Here is a 24,218-nt window from a genome sequence, read left to right as displayed (position 1 = left end):
ATGTCAGATGTAAAAATCTAAAGCGGTTTCCCAAGCCAGTTGAAAATTTGTTTGATTGTTCAAGCTTTTAGATATATTTTCACTTTCAAATTACCCTTCAGTTCTCGATGTTATCATGTAAACTGAGATTACATCAAAGGAAAATTGCATAATAATTAATTGCTAATAAGTAATATAGGAGTATGCTTGTTCTTTTTCTCTTTTGACACAGGCGACGCTGACGCTGTGGCAGAAGTTCTGATCTATTCATAATGCATGTGTTATCATATATTTATGTCTCCTATAAATGATTACGCCGTCTTAAATAATAGAACTCCAGCCGCTACATTAGACGCATGAATTATTTACCGTCCCAGAGCACGTAGCCGCACCTGTACATTCACTTGAAGCGGGCCACCTGAGCCGACATGCCGCAGAAATGCACTATCATTTGGCGAGCCGGGAGTCTACAATCTCGTTTCCGTAACGTGTAAAACTGAGTGTAGACGAGGACGGGAGATCTATCGGACAGGGGAGTTGTATTAAGGTAAGACTTTCAAGTTGTACAGTTTCAATCAGGAATTATCCGACAAAAACTTTTATATGCAGTTTTAGTTTCATTTATTCCAGAATTTCATAGTATATAAAAGTAATACTTATTGTTTAGAATAACGTAGTAAGTTGAAGCAGCGCTGTCGCCATGAAACTTTAACGGCCAGTGTGGGCTTATTGGAAAAATGAGTTAAGGAACTGTGCTGTTACAAAAAAAACAACATGTAAGAAACCATAAAAATAGTCAAACTATCTGTTTTTTTGTCTGTGTACTGGAGTTAGCCGCACACACCTTTATCCATAAACATTTTAAATAGAAGTTACGTGAGATGTAACGAGCTGTATACTAATAACTATTATCTGTCTGGTGCTGAACATTCTGTTAATGAATAACCTCGCTTGGTCAGTGTGATTATGAATAGCCTGGCCTGTTATTGGCAGATTTAGACAAGTATAGCACATTTGAAGAATGTGGTCATGACTAGCACGGTTTGGTCGAGAGGTGTATTAAACAGTGAAGTTTTTTTTAAGTATTACGACTGACACTTGGTAATGTTTTGGAAGGAATCTTCAATAGGAGGAGCTACTGTTTCGAGTGAATAACTTTGAAATTTTCCTTATTAAACACTGTTATTGTCTAAAGGAATGTTTTTAATTTATAGTTTGGAACCACGTTCAGCTCCTTGTTTGAAAAAACAACAACATCATTTCTACTTGTGTATGTGTACAGTTTTAGTGCGAAACATGTTACAATTGTGTTTGTTTGTTTTGAATTTCGCGTAAAGCTACTCGAGGGCTTTCTACGCTAGCCGCCCCTAATTACACTAGTCTAGTGTAAGACTAAAGGGAAGGCAGCTAGTCATCACTACCCACCGCCAACTCTTGGGCTACTCTTTTACCAACAAATAGCGGGATTGATTGTTACATTATAACGCCCCCACGGCTGAATGGACGATCATGTTTGGTGCAACCCTCGGATTACGAGTCAAACGCCTTAACACGCTTGACCATGCCGGGCATCACAATTGTGAAATCCATTTTAATAACTGCCGGAGAAAAGAGGCGTTTTAGTCTTTAGGAAATAATATGTGCATCAACTTTCGATTTTGTACACACAACAACGCAAGTAATTCTTCAGTACAGAACATTAAGACGATTACTATATGTCTTTAGATACGAATAGTTTAACATTACAAAAATATTAGTCTGTTTACCTATCACTCAGAATAAAATCGTACATAAACTAGAAGAACTACATAATATTACTTGCTAGAACAGAAGTGTAAAGAAACTATACATAATATTTTCATAAATTGTAGGAAACGTTTCTATCAACTAACGTCTTTTAGTTTTGTTAATTAGTGATTTTTAATATTTCGAACAGGTAATGCTCAAAATGATTGTTTCAAAATTAAAGAGATGCGTGAAAGTCATGTTACTGCATAAACATGAGATTATTTTTTTATTTTTTTTTTTTTTTTTGCATACGTAGTTATGACTAGCTCACAGCTTTGAATAAAAACTCAAACAACAGATGGCACCGTTGATGATGCCACCACCTAGTTTTCCATTCTTTCATTAGACAATGGTTTTTGTTTAGAAACTCGCTGATAACAAAGTTTTGCTTCTTGAACACTGTTGGGTGTTTCTTATAGATTTTTGGCTGGTGATCACGAAAATTACATCCAAATTTTCCCATCACGTACCGTTTCATAGAAATCTTCAGTTTTGCTACAATGGGAAAACGATATCAGGGCAACTGGAATCTATCAATGTTTGCTGACTACTGTTGAGTTTATCGTAGAGTTTCCAGTTATCACTTTATTAGCAAGGCGAAAGGCTGTATAAAGTGTAAATTCTGTACAAGAAAAAATGTAAAAGAAAATCATGGAATTTTATAATTATTTTTCTCTAATATAAGTATAAATTTTCCCAGGAAAAAAGAAATTGGTCACAATATTAATGAACAATTAAAAATGATTGTAATTAATAGTTCTAAAATAGTTGCTGAGATGAGAGGGCTAGACCCATAAGCCAACCAGTTCTCCCCCAGGTAGCCCATTGTGTAGTTTTTTACATAAAAAAACAAACAATTATTTTTAGTCTGTATCACAAGTGAATCAGTAAAATATGTTCTGCTGTAAAACTGTCTTTTTTTCATTTTTCGTATTAGGAAGTGTTGTTTTGGTTTTGTTAAATCGCCAAAATGTTTGTTCAATTTTTTTAGGGTTAAATTTATTTACTGACAAAATATACTTTATTACAATTTACAGTAAGTAAGATAGGTTTTCAGAACAGGCACAACGTTTGGTCACTAATACACAAGTTTTTACAGTAAAGAATCTTTTATTATTTAAATCAACGTTCAAAATTTAACAATTATATAACTGATTGCACTTACTTATTCGTGTATATACCACTACACACGAATTTATGGTTAGTTTATATAAGGCTATATAAAAGCTAATAAAAAGATGAATGAATATAAACGTGGAATATTTTACTCAAAATATTTGCATAAGCTCAAGAATGTGTGGGAAATTAACGATCAAAGATATAGAAACGTGTCTGGTTATTTGTTACTTGTGGGATTGTTTAATTGTATAAATGAAGCTTCTCTGATTTGTCTTCTGTTAGTGTGAGGTTCATATTTTAGTACTTTGACGTTCTGTTCAGAAAGAAAACTGTGTTTGTTTTTACTAATATGCTCGTGGACTTGTGAATGGGTTTTTTGGTATTCTTTTAATTGAACCTGATATTCATGTTACGTCATGTTTCATCTAGGTAAAAGGCTGCATAACTGTTACACTGTATTTTATAAATGTTTCCTGGTGAGGCATGATGAAGCATGGTGCATACTTTGTTAAGACATTGCAAATGTACTAGCCCATTTATTTGGAAGAACTTCCACGTACTATGGTTTCATCCTCAGCCGGAAGTATCTTTGAATGATCCATCTTCAGAAGTATAGAATTTGTTTTTTTTTATTTTCTGGTTCATTATTATTGATTTGTCGTTAACATGAACCAGAGACCAGTCACCTCTATAATTAATAAAAATCTAGACTGTCTTTACCTTTTCACTGGTTTATCTTGTGAGAAGATAGAACTGCTACATACCAAGTTTATCTGATTATCATTGGTGTATCTAAACATAGATAATACTGTTATCACTTAGGACTTTGAATCAATGTTTCACTTGTGAACAGCGATTGAAATATTCACTTTTTATGTTAGTTACTGTTATTGTACTCTTTAGAAAACTTTCTATTTAGCCAGTTATTTTATTTATGTGTGCTTGTATGCATGTTAACATTTTATACCTAAGGCAATACAGCAGTGAAGAATTTGATTGAAAAATAAGAATCTTAGATTTGACTTTACATGGTACTTTCAGTCAGTAAGTTGTTTTCACTTGTAAATCTCTGTTTTATTCTGTTCCTTTCATACTGAAATCTACTGAGGTTCATGTGTGAAAAGTTGAAACATTTGCATTTGGTTATTTTGTAAAAATTTCTTTTCCCTTGTTTGAAGTACCTCTTGTTGCATACACTCTTATAGTCAGTTCTTATTTGTTTATGTGACTTTGTAATAGTTGTGACTGTGGAACAGTTGGGCATTTCGTTTTTTGGTTAAAGGTCAAATTATTCTTTATTATTGTAATCAATCACGTTATATTACTTCGTTTGCGTTGTTGAATCTCTCGTATTTGTACCTATTGTTTGCTAATGTAAATAGCATATTGATTTTGTATTTCATAACTTTCTGGTAGTTTACTAAGGATTTTGATTCACGAGAAATACAATATGTTTCTATTAAGTTAAACTAAGATCAGTTTAATTGTTTCTAAACATTTAATTTAGTTTGAGAAAGAGATGAGAAAAAAACGTGAAATTCACATCATTGACTATATATGTATGTATAAATACATTTTGTAAATTTAGATTATAATTTCTTTCTAAATATTGAAGCTTAGTTATGGAATAAGTATGACCCTGACACTATTTTTTCTTTATAACTGCTAGTAGTCCATATCATCTCTGCTTTCTCATTGGCTATCTAGTTAATCTTATGGCGTTACCAATCTACCTGTTATATGGAAAACTGGAGTTATGCAAACCAGGATTACCTGACTGTGATTGTTTTTGCATTCAGAGGATATGCTACTCCCAGGAACAATTTGATCTGTAGTAAGAACTAAAAAGTGTCAGCTAAAATATTCTCTCTGTTGTTATTGTTGGTTTTGCTGTGCCACATTTTAACTTCATTACAGTTCAGCCTTCAGTTATTTCATATTGAATTAACTCCTGTATTTGTTGTTTTTGAAGAACAGTGATTTTTTTGCTTTATTTCTTAAAAATTGTGTAGCGGTTCGCTTCAGCTTTTGTAATTTAATTCTTATCAATCCATATCCCTTCGAACATTCTCTTATCACGGGACCAAACTTGCCTTTATTATGTATAGAAATACAACAATAGTGAAACAAGTAAGTTTGAAATAAAAAACTACGTTTTATGATACTGGCCTACTGTGACAAGCGACCAAGATACCTGTAGAGGTAACTGAAAAATCGCTAATTCTTAAACTTTCTAATGTAGATATAAAATATTTGGCAGCATAAAAATTGTGAAAGTTGAAAAGAAAATTGATTTAGAAATTTTCATCAAAATAATATTAGAGAAGAAACGAAAAGGTAATGCGAAGTATCACGTTATTAAAGTTGTTATGTCAGATTTTAGCAGTAATACTATGAGATGTTATTTGATTTGAATGTAAATAAAATTCCCCCAATAATATATAAATGTTACACACATCCACAGAAAACGCCAAAATAGTTAACACTGAACGTCTATTGAATAATGGATCTAAAACTAAATAAGTAGCATTGCTTCGTGTACTCCTTTAAGTAATTCTTGTGAAGTGAACAAATAATGAATACGTTTCATTGTCTAGAGATACAAGTAAGGAATACGTTTCATTGACTAAGGATAGAAGTAATGAAAATGTTTCTTTGATTGGAGATACAAGTAATAAATACGTTTCAATGTCAAAGCATACACGTAGTGAATACATTTCATAGTCAAGATATACAAGAATATAAATATATTTCATTGTCTAGGAACAAGTAATGAATATGTTTCACTGTTTAAATGTACACGGAATGAATACATTTTACTGTCTAGGAATACAAGTATTGAAGACTTTTTATTGTTTAGGGATACATTTCATTTTCTAGAGATACAGATAATAAATACGTTTCACTGTCCACGGATATAAGTAATGAACATGTTTTATTGTTTAGGTACAAAAGTAATGAATGGGTTTTATTGCTTAAGGTTACAAGTAATGATTACATATCATTGTCTAGAGGTGCAAGTAATGAATCCCTTTCATTGTCTATGGATACAAATAAGATACACGTTTTATTCTCTTGAGACACAATAAATGAATATGCTTCATTGTCTATAGATAAAAGTGATCAAAAAGTTTTCATTGTCTGATGATACAAGTAATGAATACATTTCATTGTGTAAAGATAGAAGTAATGAAAACGTTTTATTCTCTAGAGATACAAGTATTGAACATGTGTTATTATCTATTGACACAAGTAGTAAATGCATTTTTTGTCACGAAATACAAGTAATGAATACGTTTAATTGTCTACAGACACTAGTAATGAATACTCTCATTATCTAGAGATACAGGGAATGGATACGTTGCAATGTCTAGAGATACAAGTAATGAATACTCTCATTGTCTAGAGATACAAGTAATGAATACGTTTCATTATCTATGGAAACGTGTAATGAATACATTTATTTATATGGAGATAGAAGTTATAAATACGTTTGATTTCTAGATACAGAAGTAATAAATACATTTAATTTTTTGCAGATAGAAGTAATTAATACGTTTCATTTTCTAGGGATACAAGTTATGAATACGTTTCGTTTCTTAGGGATTGAACTAATGAATGCGTTTCATTGTCTCGAGGTACAAGTAATGAATACAATTACTTCTCTATGGATACAAATAATTAATACATTTGTTTGTCTAGAGATAGCAGTAATAAATACGTTTGATGGTCTAGAGATATAAACAATGAATATTTTTCATTGTCTAGAGATATAAACAATGAATATTTTTCATTGTCTAGAGATACAAGTAATGAATATGTTTCATTCTGCATAGATGAAAGTTATGAATAGCTTTCATTGTGTTGAGATAGAAGTATTAAATGCGTTTTGTTGTCTACGGATATAAGTAAAGAATGTGTTTCCTTTTCTATTGATATATGTAATAAATACGTTTGATTGTTAGAGATACGAATAATGAATATGTTTTATTGTCTAGAGGTGCAAGATAGGAATATATTCCATAATCTAAATATAGTAGAAATCAATGCATTTGATTGTCTAGAAATACAAGTAATGGATATATTTTATTGTTAGGGATACAAGTAATGAATAATTGTTTGTTGTCTAGAGATATAAGTATTGAATACGTTTCACTGTTTTGGTGTACAAGTAATGAATATGGTTTATTGTTTAGAGATACATCTGATGAATTCTTTTCTTTGTCTATAGATACAAGTAATAAATACGTTTCATTGTCTGGAGATAAGAGTAATAAATAAGTTTCATATTCTAGACATACAAGTAGTGATACGCTTCATTCTCTAGGGATACAAGTAACGAATACGTTTAATTGTCTTAAGATAAAGTAATGATTTCGTTTCATTATATATGGATACAAGTAATGAATACATTTCTTTGTCTAGAGATACAAGTAATAAATACGGTTGATTGTCTAGAAATAGAAGTAATGATTACGTTTTATTGTCTAGGGATACAAGTAATGAATACGTTTTACTGTTTAGAGATGCAGGAAATGATAACGTTTTATTGTTTAGGGGTAAAAGTAATGAACGCGTTCTGATTATAAGGATAAAAGTAATGATAGGCTTTCTTTGCCTAGAGATACAAGTAATCAATACGCTTAATTGTCTAGGAATACAAGTAATAAATTCCTTTCATGGATGCGTTTCCTTGCCTAGATACACAAGTAGTGAATACATTTCGTTGCCTAGAGAAACAAGTAATGAATAGGTTTCATTGTGTATGAATAAAAGCAATGAATACATTTTTTTTGTCTAGAGATATAAGTAATGAATAAATTTATTTGTCTAGGGATACAAGTGTTAAATACATTTCATTCTCTGGATATAGAAGTAATAAGTACGTTTATTTGTCGAGAGATACAAGTAATGAATACGTTCCGTTGTCTAGGGATACACGTGATGAAAAAGTTTCGTTGTCCAGAGATGTAGGTAATGAATACGTTTCATTGTATAGAGATGCAAGTAATGGACACATTTCATTTTCTAGAGATAAAAATAATAAATATGTTTTATTGTCTAGGGATACCAGTAATAGATACGTTTCATTGTCTGGAGATAAGAGTAATAAATAAGTTTCATAGTCTAGAGATACTCGAAATGAATACGTTTAATTATCTACAGATACTAGTAGCGAAGACATTTCACTGTCTAGAGATATAAGTAATGAATACGTTTCATTGCCTACGGATACAAGTACTAAATTCGTTTAATACTTTGGAGATACAAGTAATAAATGCGTTTCATTGTCTAGAGATACAAGTAATGAATATGCTTCGTTGCTAGTGATACAAGTCATGAATACTATTTATTTCACGTATTCAACAAATGAATACATATCACTGTAAGTGATAGAAATAATGAATACGTGTCATTGCCTAGAGATACAATTAAGGACAATGTTTCATTGTCTAGAAATAAAAGTAATGAATGGGTTTCGTTATCTAGAGAAAAAGTAATGAATACATTTTACTCTTTAGAAATACAAGTATTGAATACGTTTCATTGTGTAGGTATAGGAGTAGTAAAAACGTTTCATTGTCTAGACATACAACTAATGAACACGTTTCTTTGTCTACGGACACAAGTAGTAAATATTTTTTAAACAAATACAACTTATAAATACATTTAAATCTCTTTCGATACAAGTAACGAATACGTTTCATTTTCAAGGGATACAAGTAATTATTACGTTTTACTATCTAGAGATGCAGGAAATAATAACAATTCATTGTCTAGGAGTAAAAGTAATGAACGCCGTCCGTTGTTAGGGATACAAGTAATGAATATGTTTCGTTGTCTAGAGACACAAGTAATAAATTTGTTTCGTTGTGTAGGAATACAAGTAATTAACGCGTTTCGTTGTCAACAGAAAGAAGTAATGAATACGTTTAGTTGCGTACAATTACAAGTATTGACTACGTTTCTTTGTCTAGGTATACAAGTGATGAATTCCCCTCCTTGTTTTTAGCTATAAGTAACAAATACGTTTAATTGTCTTCAGATGCAAGTAATGAATACGTTTTGTTGTCTAGGGATACAAGTAATTAATAGGTTGTGTTGTATAGAGATAGAAGTTATGAATATGTTTTATTGTCTAGAGATACGAGTAAAGAATACATTTCTTTGTTTAGATATACAAATAATGAATACGTTTCATTGTCTATAGATACAACTAATGAATCCGATTCATGTTCTAAGGATACAAGTAAAAAATACATTTAATAGTCTAGATATACAAGTAATAAATAGGTTTCCTTTCCTAGAAATGCAAGTAATTTTCACTTTCATTGCCTAGAGGTACAGATAGTGAATGCGTTTCATTGTCTAGTGGTACAAGTAATAAATACGTTACATTGTCTAGGGATACTATTAATTAACACGTTTCTTTAGTCTAGAGATACAAGGAATTGTTTTATTATCCAGAGATAGAAATAATGAATACATTTAATTCTCTACATATACCAGTAACGAATTTATTTCCTTGTGTTGAGCAATAAGTAATAAATACCTTTAATTCTCTTGAGATACAAGTATTAAATACGTTTTATTCTCTAGAGATGCAAGTGATGAATACGTTTCATTGTCTACGGATACTAGTAATGAATAAGTTTCATTATCTAGAAATAAAGCAAATGAATACATTTCATTCTATTGAGGTAAAAGTAATAAATACGTTAAATAATGAATAGATTTCGTTGTCTAGGGATGCAAGTAATCGATATGTTTCATTGTCTAGAGATACATGTAATGAATGTTTTACTGTCTATGTATAAACGTAACGAATGTTTTTCGATGTCTAGGGATACATGAAAGGAATACGTTCAGTTGTCTAGAGATTCAAGTAATGAATATGTTTCATTGCTTGTGGATACAAGTAATGAATGCGTTTCATTGTCTATTGATACAAGTAGTAAGTAAATTTCTTTGTCGAGAGATACAAGTAATGAATACATTTCATTGTCTTTTGATTAAAGTAATTAGTACGTTTCCTTTTCTAGATATACAAGTAATAATAGGTTTCATTGTTTATAGATACAAGTACTGAATACGTTTCATTGTCTAGCGATACAAGTAATGAATCGCTTTCCTTGTTTTTATCTACAAATAAATATACGTTTAATATCCTTGAGATACAAGTGATAAATACGCTTTATTGTCCCCGGATATAAGAAATGAATGTGTTTCGTTGTCTTGAGATACAAGTTATGAATACGTTCAATTGTCTAGAGATAAAAGTAATTATAACGTTTCATTGTCTAGGGATAGAAGTATTTAATACGTTTCATTCTCTGGATATGAAAGAAATGAATGCGTTTTATTGTCTGTAGATACAAGTAATGAATATGTTTCGTTGTTTAGAGATACAAGTAATGAATACATTTTATTGTCTACACATACAAGTAATGAATACGTTTCATTGTCTGTAGGTAGAAGTAACTAATAATAATCTCGAGATACAAGTAGTGTAAACGTGTTATTGTCTACAGATACAAGTAAGGAATACTTTTTATTGTCTATTGATACAACCAATTAATCCATTTGATGTTCTAAGGATAAAAATAATGAATACATTTCATAGTTCAGATATACAAGTAATAAATAGGTTTCTTTTTCTAGAAGTACAAGTAATTATTGTGTTTTGTTGTCCTTAGGTATATTTAATTAGTACGTTTAATTGTTCTGAAGTACAAGTAGCGACTATGTTTCATTGTCTTATGATAGAAGTAATGATTACGTTTCATTGTCTAGAGATACAAGTAATGAATAGTTTCATTGTCCAGAGATTAAAGTAATAAATAAGTTTAATTTTCTAGATATACCAGTAATGAATTCATTTCCTCGTGTTTAGATGCAAGTAATAAATACGTTTAGCTTTGTTTAGATACAAGTAATGAATACGTTTCATTGTCTAGAGATGTATGTAATGAATACCTTTCATTTTCTAGTGATTTAAATAAGGAATGTGTCGTGTTGTCTTCGGATATAAGTTATCAATGTTTTTTTTTTTTCCTCAAGGGATAGTAGTAATGAATACGTTTCATTCTCTAGGAATACAAGTAATGAATGCGTTTCTTTGTCTCGAGATGCGAGTAATGTATACGTTTTATTGTTTAGGAATGCAAGTCATGAATAAGTTTCATTGCCAAGAGATGAAAGTAATGAATGTTTCATTCTCTTAAAATGCAAGTAATGAGTACTTTTCATTGACCAGAGATACAAGTAATGAATACTTTTTGTTGTTTGCATATGCAAGTAATGAATACATTTAATTCTTTACAGATAGAAGTAATGAATACGTTTCATTGTCAAGAGATACAAGTAATGAATGCGTTTCTTTTCCCAGTGAAACAAGTAATGAATACATTTCATTGTCTAGAGATACAAGTAATAAATACGTTTGAATGTCTGGAGATTGAAATAATGAAAACTCTTTATTGTCTACTGAAAGAAGTAATGAATACATTTCTTTTTGTAATACATGTAATAAATACATTTCATTGGCTAGAGATATAAGTCGTGAATACATTTCATTCTATATTGACAGAAGTAATGAATAGGTTTCATTATCTATTGACACAAGTAATAAATACATTTTTCTGTCAAGAAATACAATTAATAAATACCGTAGAATGTCTAGAGTTGCAAGTAACAAATACGATTCATTGTCTGTAGATAGAAGCAATGAATACGTTTCTTTGGCTAGAGATGCAAATAATGAATACCTTTCATTGTCTATGAACAAAAGAAACAAATGTGTTTTGTTGTCTATGGGTATAAGTGACGAAAGTGTTTCGTTCTCTAAGTATACAAGTAATGAATACGGTCAATTGTCTACATATATAAGTAATGAATAGCTTTCATTGACTAGAAATACAAGTAATGAATACTTTTTGTTGTTTAGGTTCATAATTAATGGATAAATTTCATTTTCTGGAGATACAAATGATGTATTTTATTGTCTACAGATAAAAGTAATGAATAAATTCACTGTCTAGAGATACAAATAATAAATAGTTCTGTTGTCCAGGGATACAAGTAATGAATAAGATTCGATGTCAAGAGGTTTAAGTGTTGAATACATATTATTGTTTAGAGTTAAATGTCATTTATACGTTTTATTGTTTGGAGATAAAAGTAACGAATACGTTTCATTGTCTATGGATAACAGTAATGAATACGTTTCATTGTCTATGGATAACAGTAATGAATACATTTCTTTGTCTAGAGATACAAGTAGTAAATACTTTTGATTGTGTAGAAATATAAGTATTGAATTTGTTTTACTGTCTATAGATACAAGTAATGGATACGTTTCATTGTCTAGGGATGCATGTAAAGAATGCATTTCATTGTCTAAGGATTTAAATAAGGAATGTGTCGTGTTGTTTTCTGATATAAGGTGTAAATGTTTTTCGCTCTGAATGGATAGTACTAATCAATGCTTTTAATTGCCTACAAATAGAAGTAATGAATACGATTCATTGTCTAGAGATACAAGCAATGAATAGGTTTCATTGTTTAGGGATACAAGTAATGAATACGTTTGATTGTCTAGAAATACGTTTTATTGTATGAGATGCAAGAAATGAATACCTTTCATTTCTAAGGATACAAGTAACAATTACCTTTTGTTGTGTTCGGATATAAGTAATGAATCTGTTTTGTTTCCTTGGGACACAAGTGATGAATAAGTTTTATCATTTAGGGTTACAAGTAATGAATACGTGTCTTTATCTAGAGATACAAGTAGTAAATACGACTGATTTTTCAAAGGTAAATGTAATGAAGACGTTTCATTGTCTAGAGATGCAAGTAATGAGTACCTTTCTTTTTCTAGTGATACAAGTAATGAATGAGTTTTGCTGTCCACAGATATAAGTAATGAATGTGTTTCGTTGTATCGGGATACAAGTAATAATTACGTTTTATTGTTTAGGGATACAAGTAATGAATACGTTTCTTTATCTTGAGGTTAAAATAATGAACACCAAACATTGCCTGCATATACAAGTACTGAATACGTTACATTGTCTACAGAGATAAGTAATGAATATGTTTCATTGTTTACAGATACAAGTAATGATTACGTTTCATTGTCTAGAGATACAAGTAATGAGTATGTTTCTTTGTCTAGAGATGAAAGTAATAAATGTTTTACTCTCTAGAGATCAAGTTATGAGTACATTTCATTGTCTACGGATACTAGTAATGAATAAGTTTCATTGTCTAGGAATAAAACAACGGAATACATTTCATTCTATTGAGGTAAAAGTAATAAATACGTTAAATAATGAATAGATTTCGTTGTCTAAGGATGCAAGTAATCGATACGTTTCATTGTCTAGAGATACATGTAATGAATGTTTTACTGTCTATGTATAAACGTAACGAATGTTTTTCGATGTCTAGGAATACATGAAAGGAATACGTTCAATTGTTTAGATATTCAAGTAATGAATATGTTTTATTGCCTAGGGATACAAGTAATGAATGCGTTTCATTGTCTATTGATACAAGTTGTGAGTAAATTTCTTTGTCTAGAGATACAAGTAACGAATACATTTCATTGTCTAGTGATTAAAGTAATTAATACGTTTCATTTTCTAGATATGCGAGTAATAATAAGTTTCATTGTTTATAGATACAAGTACTGAATAGTACCCTAGATATAGAAGTAAATAATACCGTTCGTTCTGTAGGGATAGAAGAAATGAATACCTTTTGTTGTCTTTAGATACACATAATGAATACGTTTTGTTGTATACAGATACAAATTATGAATTCGTGTTATTTTTTATAGATACATGTAATGAATTCGTGTTATTCTTTATAGATACAAGTATAGAAACGTTTCGTTGTTTGCAGATGTATACACTGCATTTCGTTGTGTAACGATGCAAGGAATGAACATGTTTCGTTGTTTGCAGATACAAATAATGAATACGTTTCGTTGTCCACAGATACATAATTTTTGAAATATTATTACTTAAAATATAAACATCTTTAATTACAACTTTAAGTATTTATAGAATTAATACACTGAAGTTCATATAAGATAGGTAAAAAAAAATCTGTTTCAATACATTTTATTACCAAATGAATGACTCAGCAAATGCAATATTGCTTTGTGTAATATTAATAAATCACTCAGAAACACATTATTTTGTGCAAAAGAAGTAAGCACTTGATAAACAGTACTTAAATATATTATCTATTACTGTAAAATGTAGGAATAAATTCGAAAAATAGAACAATAATAATTAATTGCATGGTATAAGGTGACATTTAAAATGTGTTTTGTAATTTTAGAACATCTCTCTGAAACAAGCAACACATAAACACTTTAATAAAATTATGATAAGTAAATATCTGAGTAAGTCGCGCTCACACATTAAAGCAGTATCCTGGGCTTTGTATGAAGATTGTTTCTATATGTCTAATACGGTGATTACTAACCTTTTTTTATGCCCCGCACCCCTAAAAAAATTTCATATGTTATCGCACCCCTCACAGTAATTATTTATTTAAGAATAAAGGTGAAGGTGGCCAAAATAATTTTTATAATTAGTTTTTAATGATATACAAACAAAACGAAACATTTTGAAAATAAAAAATATTACAACAAACTAAAAGTTGCATAAACCTTCATGGCCTACAAAAAGATAAATTTTCATCCATGCATGAAATGAAATTTCTTTGAATTTGAAATGTTCAAATGTTCATAAGCCAATTTAAATTTAATGACTCTTTTGTTCCTGTTTATTTCTTACGAGTTTTTCAAGGCGTAGCACTTTGTTGCTGATAGCAAACCGCAAGTCTGCCTGTGCACCCAAGCGATTTCTAGATTTTGTCTTGATTGACAAAAGGGCACTAAATCCAAACTCGCATAAGTATGTTGTCGCGAATTGGATGAGCACATTTAGTGCTTTTTCACAAAGTCTTGGAAACATGTCCATTACCGAACACCAATATTCTTCCAACGTTTTGTTTTCAAACTGCATTTCAAGAACTCGTTTTGTGCGCAGTTAAATAAGATTTTCTTTCAGTTCTTCATCATCCGACATTTTATCCAAATTGAAGGAGTATGGATTCATAACCCATTCTTCAGAAGTTTCCAGTTCTCCTCAAAAATATCCATCAAATGACTTTGATAGTATTTCCAAATGATCCACAATTTCTTCACACACACAGAATTAAAGACTCATCCTCACCTACCATTTCTTCGAGTGATGGAAAATTTGAAAGATTCCCTCTTTTAACTCGTCGACACCAAAGATGTAATTTTTCTTTGAAAGCATTTAACTTTTCTTAGCATTCCAATATGTTTATGTTTTTCCTTTGACGAAATACACTCAGGTCATTCATGCGAGTGAAAATATCACTCAAATAGGCTAGCATTTGGTTGAATTCTTGTGATTCTATTTCTCTGGGCAGATCATAGTCACGTTCTTTCAGAAATGTTTTGACTTCTTCTCGCAGTCCAAAGAAGCGCGTTGAAGCTCTCCCTCGTGACAGCCAGCGGACTTCTGTGTGGTAAAGTAAAACTGAATGCTCACTTTCAAATTTTCACAAAGCGACTTGAAGAGGCGGTGGTTTAGAGCACGACCCCTAATCTAGTTGATGGTTTTCACAGAAGTGTCAAGGACCTTTTTCAACTTTGGAGGCAATATTTTTCATGCCAAAGCATGTCGATGAAGAAAACAGTGAGTACCTTGCAAGTGTGGAATCTCTTGTTTCTTCAGTACAAAAAATCCTGATTTATTTCCTAGCATAGCAGGGGCACCGTCGGTACACACAGAACCAGTAATTTGGATATCTAAATCATATTTCGCAAAGAAGTCCTTCACACACTGGAAGACATCTTTCCCTTTAGTGGTTGTTTTCAGATCTTCACAGAACAGGAAATCTTCCATTATGGCACCATCATGGACATTCCTCACTAGTGCGATAAGTTGACTGCAATTTGCAACATCAGTTGTTTCGTCCAATTGGGGAGAGATTTTCAAGAGACTAGCCCTGATATCTGCGATAACTTGGTCCAAAATGTTTTGAATAACATTATTTGATAACGGTCTTAATTTAAGCTTGTTTGAGGCTTCTTTTCCCAGAACAATTGTTGCCATTTCTAATGCACACGGTTTTATCACCTCTACTGCATTTGTATGGGGCTTCTTTGATTTGGCTACTTTATACGCCACATGGTATGAAGCCATCAGCAGTGGTTTGTCAGCAGATATAAAACCTAATTTTGGAAGGGTTGCTCGAGAATCAAAGCGGGCCCTTCTACCTTTTAACGATTCAACATCATGGTCTGCATCAGCTGCTTCACCATACCGATTGTTGAAGTGTTCCTGCAGCTTAGATTGCTTCAAATTTGCGTTTGAAAGAACAGCGTCACAAAGCACGCACTGGAGTTTTTTTCAGATCCTCAGTTGTTCCGATGTAAGTGAAACCAAACTTCACATAATCATCATTCCATTTTCTTTTCTTTGACATAATGAAGTTTTTTTGGTTTTTTTGCACGAACACAGAATAAACAATGCACTGGCTACCATAGTATCATGCATGGGTTTATATACTCTGCGAAACTTTCTAGAATATTCTCGAATATGCGTCACATGACGTCATCGATTAATTCTGGATACTTCTGGTAGTTTCTCGAGTCACGATCACGTGAATACATAACATAAATAAATAACAGACACTTTAAGATGGCGTTCACAAACGTAACATAATTAGTTGTGCCGAGTATTTAGGTCACGTTTACGTTTCGTGTGTTGTTTGTTTACAGTTGTACATTAAGATTTCCGGTTTAAGCCGGTGACGGTAGAAACGATAGTTTATCGTAACAAGGTAAAAAGCTACGTCTGTAACAAGAAAAATAAGAAATACAAATCGAACGTAATTTTTGAATATATAGGACAATACCCTTAATATAAACAAAAAAACACAACTGAAATTTTATCTCGCACCCCTGGTTGGGAACCACTGGTCTAATAGCACATAAGTTTCTTTAGTATTTACGATCAATAACATGAATTTTAAAACGTTGTAATTAGCATAAAATAGAGAATTTTGCGGTCATGTTTCAAGTTTATTCTAAAGTTTTTTATATAGTAAAGCAGACGTAAAAATTACATTTCCTCTGTTTTAAACAAGTTTTTCTTGTTAATATACTATTCTGCTTAATATTTCAGGATCTTCTACCGCACTGTTTAAACATTGAAGCATTGCAGTGTTTTTTAATAGCCTATTGGTTTAACTGTTTTGCATGACAGCAGAAACAGTTAGGCTTATCTGTGTTTAAGGATAAGTTTGGGATGATTTTTAGTTATTATAACCATTACAGTTGGTGCTTTTTTTTTTTAACGCAGAACGTTTCCTATCATGTCTTTGGTGTCTGTAAATATTACTAATTATTGTTTTACTTATGAATATATGAGACCTACGTTTTAAATATTTATTGCAAGAGGAACTACATTTAAACTTTGTAGTATCTCAAATTCAATGTATAAACAATTGATAGAATAATCTGTAGTTCGGTCTTTAGGTTTTAAGAAACAAACACGCATTCCGATACTTTTAGTTTTCGGACTACATCATTGCTGTACACTGTGTTTATCCTACAGTTTATAGTTTGTAATTTGTTTGTTTCTTTGTAATTAAGCACAAAACTATACAATGGGTTATCTATGATCTGATCGCCACGGATATAATAAAATAAAATAGATAGCAGTATATCTGCGGCTAATAATTTTATTCATAGTAACCAACATACAACGTAGCCTAGATACGGTAATGGGTAATTAACATCACCAGTACAAAATCTTAATCTCAGTTCATTACAGAAACGAATCTGTACTTTAAACCGTTTTCAAAATATGCTGGAGAAGCGTATTTATCGTTCCCATGACAACACGGCCTCTGGAAACACAAGAACGGCCAACTAATAGTGCATGCGCAAAAAGGTTAAAGGTAAAAGTGCTTATTTGCATAATAAGTAACGTGTTCGCGCTAGCTATTAAAGACATGGACAAATGGTCAAAAGTAGACTTCAGGACATCGATATTGTCTTTATTTTTTTTAGACAAAAAATTACCGGAACGGAGATCCAGTGCCTTCCGACTGGACTGGACAGTTGTTATATAAATAATGTTGTATAGAATAAACAGTGAACAGCTAAGTAGAACGTTGCAAGACTCTATATATATGTGTGTGTGCACATGAATCGCTGGTTACCAGGTAAAATAAAAATTTATAGCTACCGTGTTTCTCCGAAAATAAGACAGGGCTTATATTAATTTTCACTCCAAAATATTTACATAATGAGTTACATTATGGTTAAATGGTCTTAACTGCATGATAAAACTGATTTTTTGTCTTTATGCAAGTTGTTTTATTGTTAGTTAATGTTATTTCTGAAATCAAGAAAATAAACTTTTTGGTCAAAGATAAAAGGTACTCTGTAAATCCAAAATACTACCGTGTTTCTCCGAAAATAAGACAGGGCTTATATTAATTTTCACTCCAAAATATGACACTAGGGCTTATTTTCGGGGGATGTCTTATTTTGATATATTAAAAAAATGAAGTTACAAAGTAAAACTATTAAACTAACCATTTAAAATAAACTATTATTAAACTATTAAACTAACTGATTAATACTTAAACAAACTAATTAACTAACTATTAAACTAATTAATAAATTAATTTTTTTTTATTTCTTTCCTCTTCCTGCCACTCTTAACTAGGGCTTATTTTAAGGGTAGGGCTTATATTAAAACTATCTCCAAAAATCACACTAGGTCTTATTTTATGGGTAGGTCTTATTATCGGAGAAACACAGTATTATTAAATTTCTGTGTCATAAAGAACACTCCCTTTAACTACAATTTCATAAATCCATGATGGTTCCGCGTATCACATGTTTTGTATTACAATGTCAAATAGCTTAAAACGGAGTTAAATTGTAATTTAGATCTGTAAGTTAAATACATGTCGATATTAAACCAATTGCCCCCCGTTAGTACAGCGGTATGTCTACGGATTTACAACGCTAAAATCAGGGGTTTGATTCCCCTCGGTGGGCTCAGCAGATAGCCCGATGTGGCTTTGCTGTAAGAAAACACAAACAATTAAACCAATTTATGATATTTTCCAACAAGATTTATACACACAGTTCACTTTTTTTTTAATACAAATATATTTTAATATAGAAGCAATAATATAATTTATAATAATGGTTATTACAAATAATGATCTATGCACAAAAGTTTTACAAACTATATTGAGCCTTTTTTACAGTCTGGAACTTTCCTGATGGTTCACGATAAGCGGGTTAATTTCGAGTTGATGTAGATAGAATTCACTTAACAGGGACTTAACTAGCTCTGTATTCTTGTTATTTTGTTGGTCACACACCGAGGTATTCCACCGTTGAAATTGTATAATTTTCGGGAAGGTACTATATAATATTAATGAAGAAAACTATGAAATATTATGTGGAGCTGTGTAGTGCCTCAACATAAGATATTTTAAGGAAAGAACTATATAGCCTTACTGAATGAAATCTGTGAAACCTAATGTAAAACTGTGTAATACTTCAAAATAAGCGGTTTTCAGGAAAGACCTGTACGGTTTTAATTTTTTTAAAAAAAGCCATTCCTGACTCAGGGTCATAAAATGTCTAGAGTTGTGCGTTGTCTTAAAACTACATACATGTACACTTAATGTGGAAAAACTATTCCGAGTGGCCCTCCAGTGGCACGGTGGTATGCCTACGGAATTACAACCTTTGTGAGCAAAGCGCAGATAGCCCATCGTATAGCTTTGTGATTGAATTCAAAGAAACAAAACCATTCCGAGTACAAATTACCTGTCACCTAGAATTAATCGAGTTTATAATAAAAAACTGTTTAGACTTAATAAAAGAGCTATGAAATTTTATCTAGAACGGTGTAATGCCTTAAAATAATCTAGTTAATAAAAAGGATTGTATAGAGTTAATATGGAAGAACTTTTTCAGGATGAGCATAACAAACGTCTAAAATTGTACAGTACCTTGCAAGATACACTTATACTGTTGCTGTTACACAGATATACTGTTACTGTTACATATTACGATTTCAAATAACCAGAAATTTACAAGTTCATTAAATGTTGATATTTGCCAACGAGACTGATATACAGAGTTTTTCATACAAATATATTTTAATACACAAGCATTAATGTCATTTATAATAACGATTACTATGAATAGTTATTAAAAACAATGATTTATATACAAAAGTTTTGCAAATCTATAAAAGTTATTGAGTATTCCATTTGATCTGGGACTTCTGTGATATTCTATCGTGATATTTTAGTAAATAATAATAGTAAACAAATAATTTGTTTGTTTTTTGGAATTTCGCACAAAGCTACTCGAGGGCTATCTGTGCTAGCCGTCCCTAATTTAGCAGTGTAAGACTAGAGGGAAGGCAGCTAGTCATCACCACCCACCGCCAACTCTTGGGCTACTCTTTTACCAACGAATAGTGGGATTGACCGTCACATTATACACCCCCACGGCTGGGAGGGCGAGCATGTTTAGCGCGACGCGGGCGCGAACCCGCGACCCTCGGATTACGAGTCGCACGCCTTACGCGCTTGGCCATGCCAGGCCGAAACAAATAATAAAATTTATAATAACAGTAATTAGAAACAGTAATTTACATACAAATGTTTTATAAACATACAAACAATATTAAGTCCTCTATTCTGTCTGAAACTGAATACCTTGTCAACGATTCACGAGGTGCATATTACTTTTATGTTGATACACAAATACATTTCACTTGACGGGAATGCCAGCTAGCTCTACTCTTGTTTGGCCTGACTTGATTTGTAACCTTACTTTTCACAGAGGGAGACAGTTATCTAATATCCTTGTAGAAATACTAACGTCCGAAGTTAATTTACTGAAGTTTGTAATGTTCCAAGTTTATAAACGTTCCTGGTCGAATATCTGTTGTTTTCCAACTAATAAGCGTTAATCATAATTATAGTGTCCGAGGTTTATAGTATACTGACAGTGGCGGACCAACAATATTATCAAACCGTCTCTTTACGTATTACGATAGCTAGGTTTTATACTTATTAGACAAGATTCTAGAAAATCATTTGGCAACAATATTTGAAGATGTATTCTCAAGACAGCTGGTATGGGTATCAAAACTTTAACTAAAATAAAGTACAGAACAACGTTTCGACCTTATAAAGTCATCACAAATATTTGAAGATACACTAGTGCTGTCATGAAACATGTATTGTTGATTCTTACACTCGAGAATCTTCTACGAATTTAGAGAACAGGCGGGACTTGTGCATTGCACATTTAATAACATACGTTACATGCATTAAACTGAAACAAACGTAGATATTAAAATAAATGTTTAACAGTAAATTCATTTCAGTACAAATAGCTATGTGGATGAAGTAAATAATACCTATGAAACATGATTTGATACAATTTAATTCCTCAAAATAACTGAGCTTATATAACTAATCATACAGACTTAAAATATGAGAACTATATTTCACGCTCAAGATGATACTATGTGTAAAGCTTTAAAGCATCTTAAAAATCAGATTTTACGGGAAGAATTATGCACACTTAATGGAGGAAAACTCTCACACAGTATCTCCAACCGTGTAAATTGCTCAAAAGTAATTGACGTTATAGAAAGAACAAATATATTTAATGAAAAAGATATTCCTGTCTAAGAGCTACACAAAGTGTAGAAAAGTGCAGAAACTGAAATGACTTATTTATATTCAAGAAACTGTTTAGTAATCAATAAGCAGACTATGTACAATTGTATTGTACTTCAAAATAAAAGGTTTTATAGAAAAAGTTTAAAACCATACTGAACAAATCTATAAAACGTGTTGCAGAATCGTGTAGTTTTGTGAACATAACGAAATAAACCTAAATAAAATAAGCAATTCACGTTATTTAGGATCTTAAAATAACCGATGTTTTTAGAAAGATTAGCATAGAGTTAATGTAGGAAAGCTATAAAAGTGTTTTGAACCGCCTTGATCTTATAGAATGAACGCAATAAAGAAATGGTGTTCAATGATTAATATGTCACGACGTTGAGAAGCATGTAGTACCTCAAAATGGCTGACTTGATTTAAAAATTACTATATAGCAGCAATCATTATACCGAATTAACTTATTTTTATGCAACAAATTATGTAGACGTAAAACGCATGAAACATGATGTAAAATTATGTTGTTTCTCAAAATAAATTATATACGTTTTATAAAACTAAATATATACACTTAATGAAGAGATTCCACAGGATGTCATGTAGAACCGTTTAGAAGCTCAAAATAACCGATTTTATAGAAAGAATTAATTAAGGAAACCGAATTTCGCAGACTACAGCAACACGTAACGCAATCCCAACACAACTAATTTTGACATCAGAAATACTGTAAGGCACAGAAAAGTGTAAAACTGCCTGTATATCTAACTGGGACCTGCAAGAAGGTATTTTTAAACCAAATCCCATGAAGTTGGTTGAAAAAACACGTGAATAGTTCATAAATGTCTCAAATTGTACTTTTCTCACCGAAAAATTGAGAACAACAAAAATAATTCCAAAATTGTCTATATTTCTGTTTGAGATCTGCATAGACCAGAATACATGTAAGTTGATCGGAACAAGGCTAAGTATTTGACCAAAAATCCTTAAAATGATAGGTTTATTTAACCTTTTCCCTCTAAAAGACAAAACTTGACATGTCACAAATTGTGATGTGTATATGCATAAGAGTTGTAAAAAATGTATATATATTTTTTTATCAAATCCCGGGTAAATTGGCCGAAGTGCGGCGGAGTAAAAGTAAAAAAACAAACTCTTAAATAATGTTTTTTGTGGTATCTTGACCTCCATATAATTTGTAGAAATAAGTAATCCCACCATTTATTTTGTTAATGCATGAGACGAGATCTGTAGAAAAGTATCTTTGTGCCAAATATCATGCAAATCGGTCAAAATATGGGCGAATGTTGAATAAAACCCTCAAAATTATGCTTTGTTTCTGAGCTCTGATTTCCGTAAAAAAATTCAAAATGAACAAAGCCAATTTTTTATGTCAATTACTGAGTACTTGAAAATTTATATTTATGCCAATACATAGTATACACATCTTCATGCTATTTGAGCTTTCAACCTCTAAAATCCTTAAAGAATACGAAAAGGTGTTTCGGCGTATTGGACCAAAGTTTAACCCTACCAAGTTTGAACTTTGCTACAATGAACAAAAAGTTCTATAACACATAATGTACAACCATGTAGAACCTTAAATATTCGATTTTATAAAAGTAATTTTGCAAGAAACGTTACTCACAATGGCTGAAAGGGCGAGCATATTTGATGCGACGGGAATTCGAACCCGCGACCTACAAATTACGAGTCGAACGCCTTAACCACCTGGTCATGTTGGGCCGGTATATAAATTAAGAAAATGTTAAGAATTTGAGTACCTTAGACAAGTATTATGTTACAGAATAATAAACCTACAATTTTAAAGTTTTAAGGCATAATAACTACTACGAAGGATAAACTGTTGACTGTGACATACGTGTCAATCATTAATTTACCTCAAACGTAAGCTCTGTTTATTTTTTATTGGGGATGGTAGGAATTCATTTCGTTTTAGTAGATTGATGGACTCAGAAAATCCAAAATGAATAATTCCTAAATAGGTCACCATACTCAGTCATGAATCATGACCGAGCAAGAAGCACTGACATATCTTCCGTCCTTTCTTCTTGTGTTTAGACAACAATAACGTCAGGTGACAATTCTATTAGAATAATTTGTAAGAAAAGTCACTCAGACATATTATTCCATAAAAAAACTGTTAAGTGCCCAGCCACAAAGAGAAAGTCTGCCGCTGGTACAGAGGTAGGTCTACGGATTTACAAAGCTAAAATCAGGGGTTCGATTCCCCTCGGTGGATTCAGCAGATAGTCCGAGAGAAGAAAAAAATAATTTATGTAGTGGCTATACCGAACAATAACTGATACTCATAATATCTGAAAATGCTCGCCTTTTCAACCGCATGAAGGTTGTATTGTGATGGTCAATTCCATAATTCGTTTGAAGAGTATCCTAAGAGTTGGCGGTCAGTAGTGTTGACTAGCTGCTTTCCCTCCAGTACATATGATCTCAAAATTAAGAACTGCTTGTGCAGGTATTCCTCGAGTACTTTGTTTGTAATTCAAAAT

General features: G+C 31.6%; 1 long non-coding RNA gene across 3 annotated transcripts in view; it reads left to right on the top strand.

The window, feature by feature from the left end:
- Nucleotides 1-316: 316 nt before the first annotated feature.
- The window catches only part of LOC143244281 (uncharacterized), a 122,169-nt gene continuing 98,267 nt past the window's right edge, over nt 317-24,218 (top strand). The window contains exon 1 of one of the 3 annotated variants that reach the window (XR_013025008.1): nt 317-526. This is a non-coding gene — a long non-coding RNA (uncharacterized LOC143244281). The remainder of the gene's footprint in view (nt 527-24,218) is intronic. The other 2 variants (XR_013025010.1, XR_013025009.1) reach the window with 2 other exon arrangements.

Source organism: Tachypleus tridentatus, chromosome 2 (assembly GCF_004210375.1).
Source record: "Tachypleus tridentatus isolate NWPU-2018 chromosome 2, ASM421037v1, whole genome shotgun sequence".
NCBI lineage: Eukaryota > Metazoa > Arthropoda > Merostomata > Xiphosura > Limulidae > Tachypleus > Tachypleus tridentatus.
The sequence above is the reverse complement of the archived record's forward strand: the minus strand, read 5'-3'. Positions and strand labels throughout refer to the sequence as shown.